This window comes from Chelonia mydas, chromosome 8 (assembly GCF_015237465.2).
Source record: "Chelonia mydas isolate rCheMyd1 chromosome 8, rCheMyd1.pri.v2, whole genome shotgun sequence".
NCBI lineage: Eukaryota > Metazoa > Chordata > Testudines > Cheloniidae > Chelonia > Chelonia mydas.
In genome coordinates this window covers 1801011-1807010 of record NC_057854.1, presented here as the reverse complement: position 1 = coordinate 1807010, position 6000 = coordinate 1801011, and positions in this window count along the sequence as shown.

Here is a 6000-nt window from a genome sequence, read left to right as displayed (position 1 = left end):
ACACCAGAAAACCAGCAAGACCTGACCTTTAGGGCGATGACAAAGTCCCTCTCTTCTGCTCCCGGGGGCTGGGGGGGGGGGGGGGAGAACTAGCTCTGTTTAAATGCAATCCCTCGAGGTGCATACCGGGTACATTTATTGCGTGTGCCTGCAGAACATATACCAGCATGTGGGCTGAATGTGACGCTGAAAGACCCTGAAGGGCCTGCTACCCCACAGATACAAGGAGGGTCAGTTAAGAAGGAGAAGCCTTTACATGCCACTGCTTCTCCTAGGAATTGCTGGTATCGCCGAAGGCCCCTGCTGTTTTCAGAGCCCTGCAGTGTCACAGAAGGAATGAACGAGGGATTTTCAGACAGCAGACTGGACTTCTACAGAGAGTGCTTCCGCCGACGTGCACGGGCTGAAATTGTGGAAAAGCAGCATCACTTGCCCCATCACCTCAGCCGTGCGGAACACAATGCCATCCACAGCCTCAGAAACAACTCTGACGTCATAATCAAAAAGGCTGACAAAGGAGGGGCTGTCGTCATCATGAATAGGTCGGAATATGAACAAGAGGCTGCTCGGCAGCTCTCCAACACCACTTTCTACAAGCCATTACCCTCTGATCCCACTGAGAGTTACCAAAAGAAACTACACCATCTGCTCAGGAAACTCCCTGAAAAAGCACAAGATCAAATCCGCACAGACACACCCCTGGAACCCCGACCTGGGATATTCTATCTACTACCCAAGATCCATAAACCTGGAAATCCTGGGCGCCCCATCATCTCAGGCATTGGCACCCTCACAGCAGGATTGTCTGGCTATGTAGACTCCCTCCTCAGGCCCTATGCTACCAGCACTCCCAGCTACCTTCGAGACACCACTGACTTCCTGAGGAAACTACAGTCCATCGGTGATCTTCCTGACAACACCATCCTGGCCACTATGGATGTAGAAGCCCTCTACACCGACATTCCACACAAAGATGGACTACAGGCCGTCAAGAACACTATCCCCGATAATGTCACGGCTAACCTGGTGGCTGAACTTTGTGACTTTGTCCTTACCCATAACTATTTCACATTTGGGGACAATGTATACCTTCAAATCAGCGGCACTGCTATGGGTACCCGCATGGCCCCACAGTATGCCAACATTTTTATGGCTGACTTAGAACAACGCTTCCTCAGCTCTCATCCCCCAATGCCCCTACTCTACTTGCGCTACATTGATGACATCTTCATCATCTGGACCCATGGAAAAGAAGCCCTTGAGGAATTCCACCATGATTTCAACAATTTCCATCCCACCATCAACCTCAGCCTGGTCCAGTCCACACAAGAGATCCACTTCCTGGACACTACAGTGCTAATAAACGATGGTCACATAAACACCACCCTATACCGGAAACCTACTGACCGCTATTCCTACCTACATGCCTCCAGCTTTCACCCTGACCACACCACACGATCCATCGTCTACAGCCAAGCTCTGCGATACAACCGCATTTGCTCCAACCCCTCAGACAGAGACAAACTCCTACAAGATCTCTATCAAGCATTCTTACAACTACAATACCCACCTGCGGAAGTGAAGAAACAGATTGATAGAGCCAGAAGAGTTCCCAGAAGTTACCTACTACAGGACAGGCCCAAGAAAGAAAATAACAGAACGCCACTAGCCGTCACCTTCAGCCCCCAACTAAAACCTCTCCAACGCATTATCAAGGATCTACAACCTATCCTGAAGGATGACCCAACACTCTCACAAATCTTGGGAGACGGGCCAGTCCTTGCCTACAGACAGCCCCCCCAACCTGAAGCGAATACTCACCAGCAACCACATACCACACAACAGAACCACTAACCCAGGAACCTATCCTTGCAACAAAGCCTGTTGCCAACTGTGCCCACATATCTATTCAGGGGACACCATCACAGGGCCTAATAACATCAGCCACACTATCAAAGGCTCGTTCACCTGCACATTCACCAATGTGATATATGCCATCATGTGCCAGCAATGCCCCTCTGCCATGTACATTGGTCAAACTGGACAGTCTCTACGTAAAAGAATAAATGGACACAAATCAGATGTCAAGAATTAGAACATTCATAAACCAGTCGGAGAACACTTCAATCTCTCTGGTCACTCGATTTCTGATCTCAAAGTGACTATCCTTCAACAAAAAAACTTTGAAAGCAGACTCCAACGAGAGACTGCTGAATTGGAATTAATTTGCAAATTGGATACTATTAACTTAGGCTTGAATAGAGACTGGGAATGGTTGAGTCATTATAAAAAGTAACCTATGTCCCCTTGTTTATTATTTCCTCCCCCCGCCCCCTCCCCCCCGTTCCTCAGCCGTTCTTGTTAAACCCTGGATTTGTGCTGGAAATGGCCCACCTTGATTATCATACACATTGTAAGGAGAGTGATCACTTTAAATAAGCTATTACCAGCAGGAGAGTAGGGTGGGGTGAGAGAAAACCTTTTGTAGTGATAAACACCCATTTTTTCATGGTTTGTGTGTATAAGAACATCTTCTGTATTTTCCACAGTATGCATCCAATGAAGTGAGCTGTAGCTCACGAAAGCTTATGCTCAAATCAATTGGTTAGTCTCTAAGGTGCCACAAGTCCTCCTGTTCTTTTTGGGAATACAGACTAACACGGCTGCTACTCTGAAACCAGTCCTGACACTGACTGCCTTGGCTTTGGAGACTGGTCAGACTCAGGGCAGCGACAGCTGCTAGCAGTCCTGATGCACGATGGAAGGTGCTCAGATACTGCAATGATGGGTGTGGTATAAGAACCGGGCTAGAATAGAACCGTGTATAGAACAGAATTGCTGCTTAAAGGCGAGGCAGCTGTTGGGAGGGTCTTTGTTAAGTTCTCCTCTTATGTTCAGTATTTACCCTCTGGACTGCAACAGCTCCTGTTTTTCAAATGGTGCATGCAATATTCATAGCTTAAATAAACAAAACATCCTGTAGTCACTGCCAGACCAGAGACGACAGTTTATCACGTTTACTACCCTGCCTCCAGCAGCAGCCAGTCCCAGGTGCCTGGGAGGAAAGACACAACCCCCTGTAATGTACCTAACGGTGAGGCACTGTACTAGGAGGGAGAATTTCTTGCTGACCCCAGATAGTGATCAGTTTATGCCTTGAAGTGTGAAGATTAATGGTCCTTGCCATTGTTCAGCCGGGACACTGTGATTACAGAAATTGTTCTTCTGCACAGAATTTCTGAACCCTGTCACTGGTCTTCTCAAGCTAAGGAAGTTTTGGATTCATCTTTGTGTCTTCAAAGCCAGCCAGCCTGCTTTTATTCCCATGCCTGGGAGGCGGGCAGAACGCATCCCAGCTCCCCGCTGCCCATCACTCCGGTGACGTCCTGCATCAGAGAGCGACAATTCAGCGGCCCTTTGAAAAGCCCTCTCCTTCCCTCTTTTCTTGGCAGATACTGTTTGTTGATCCAGCGTCCTCCCAGCTCTGCTACATCGAAAGCAATATTTGAATGCCCTTAAAAAGTGCCAGATTGCTCACGGGGCAGAGGCTAGCACAAGGCCTAGGGACCACTTAAATCCCATCTTCCATGAAGATGTCTCCTCCAGGGCATGTGTGGTCCATAGACCTTTTGCTGGCCCTCTGTGCCAGGCTAAATGTGGCCTTCCGTGCACAGAACAAGTGCAGCTGGAGTGGCAGTGTGAGCACCCCCATATTCTCCTGCCTATGGGTCTGAGCCCTCACCCCCACTGACTCTGAATAGTTCAGTCTCCGGGTTCCCTTCAGTGCTAAACCAGCTGACAAGCCAACCAGCTGTGCTGCCAGGATGTGGACTGCGGCCAGTAGTTAGTTTCACACTGGTCACTACACTGCTGTAACCCTGGGCTAGTTCTGAACCAGCACGGTGGGAAGCGAAGGATCTTTACCAAGCTGCCGGTCCCCCGAGCCTTCTGCTTCCCCAGCGTGCATGGCAGAGCTATTCTACCGCACTGATCTCCTCCCAGTCACCAGCCTCAATGTTAACAAGATCTTACCACATGATGGTAAATGGGAATTTTGCAGCTAAGCCCCTGAGAAAACCTCACTCAGATCTGGGTCTGAAGTGCGAAGCATTAAACCAGCTTGACCTCTGAACACTCCCTCTTTGTCCAGAATAACCAGCCCTTCTTCTCTGTCCTTCCCTGAGCACTCCGGACTTCTACCTAATCTCTTGTTTATACGTGATAGTGGGGTGGCACTACGGGCCGTGTCCTGCTCTGAACTCACTGGGCACGTGGCCAGAGACAGGAGGCCAGGATCAGGCCCCCTGTCTGCGTCGGTAATCCAGTCACAGAGGCTGCGTTGACACTCGTGTATTGCTTAAAATGCCCCGCTGCGGCTCTCGAGCCCATACCAGAAGCCGCTGGGAGCGCTAGGCTAGACCGTGCACCAGGGTGACGGGCCTCACCCTGCACACAGCTGGTCTCCGTGAGATGGTGGTTAGCATGTCTGCAGGACAGCTCCCACAGTCACTATTGCTGATGGAGCTGCACCCCCTGGGAACAATGCTTGCCACCCCCCCCCAACGATGGATGGTGCCTCGTCCCAGAGGATGCCTCCAGGGACCTGTGTTTAATGGGACTGAAAAAAGCATATTATCCAGAATCTTCTAATGGTCACTTTGGGCTGTTTTCCACATTCTGAGCAATTATAGCTCCAAGCCTGACCTGTGTAATACTCTGGGGGAAGGAAAAGGCAGACGCCGCTCTGGGGCAGGCCTCAGTGTTGTGTAGCTAAGCTCTGCAGCTAACAGAGGAGGTAACAGAGCTAGCACCCGAGGGCACATAAGGCCACGCCAGTCCCAGAGCAGGTCAGGAGATCTGCTTCCCACCCCAGATCCAACCAAAAGCAAATCCTTCTTCCCTACATGTGCATTGTAATGTTGAATAATTCAGCAAGTTGAAACTGATCTGTGGTTTTCCTGTGCTCATTCCCATTTATAGCCAAGTCACCACGCCGATTTTACACTTTTTCACTTCTCAGCTCTCCCCGAGCCCCTGCACCATAAATAAGGGGATGATGGTCTGCAACTGAATAGACTCCATCTTGCTCTGTCTTTCTGTTCCCCTCTGTCTGTGTAGACCAAAGGGGGGCAAACTACGGCCCGTGGGACCGTCCTGCCCAGCCCCTGAGCTCCCCTCCAGGGAGGCTACCCCCAGCCCCTTCTCTGCTGTCCTCCCTCCCCCGCCGCCACGCCGCCACGTGGGCAGTGGGGCAGCAAGCTCCTGCCACTCTGAGCAGCATGGTAAGGGGGCATGCGGCAGTGGGGGAGTTAGGTAGGGGGGTTCCAGGGGACAGGGAGCAGGGGGCGGTTAGGGGCGGGAGGTCCCGGGGGGCAGTCAGGGGAGAGGGAGCAGGGGAGGTTGGATGGGGCGGAGGTTCTGGGGTGGGGCGGTCAGGGGTTGGGGAACAGGGGGTGTTGGATAGGGTGTGGGAGTCCTGGGGGGCCTGTCATGAGGCAGGGGGTAGTCAGGGGACAGGGAGCAAGGGGGGATCTCGGGGGGGGGGGGCGGTTTGGGGCAGGGGACAAGGAGCAGGGGGGTTTGGATGGGTCAGGGGTTCTGAGGGGGGCGGGAAGTGGGTGGGGCAGATAGGGGGAGGGGCCAGGCTGTTTGGGGGCACAGCCTTCCTTACCTGACCCTCCATACAGTTTCGCACCCCAAAGTGGCCCTCGGGCCAAAAGGTTTGCCCAGCCCTGGTTTAGACTGTCACCTCGTTCAGGCAGGGACAGTCTTTGTACAGCGCCCAGCCCGATCCGCGTCTGATCTCGGCTGGGGTGCTTGGCGCTCTCCTAAAGCTACTAGCAACAATCATTCTACAGCGGTGGTGCCTTGCAGGAGCAGCGTTCAGAGGCTGGATTTAAAACAGAAAAACCCAAACCACTTCCTGCTTTTGCCTAAATGGGAACCCTGGAGCTGCTGCTGACTCAACTAAATTGATCATGTCTCAAGGGCTTGCGGCAA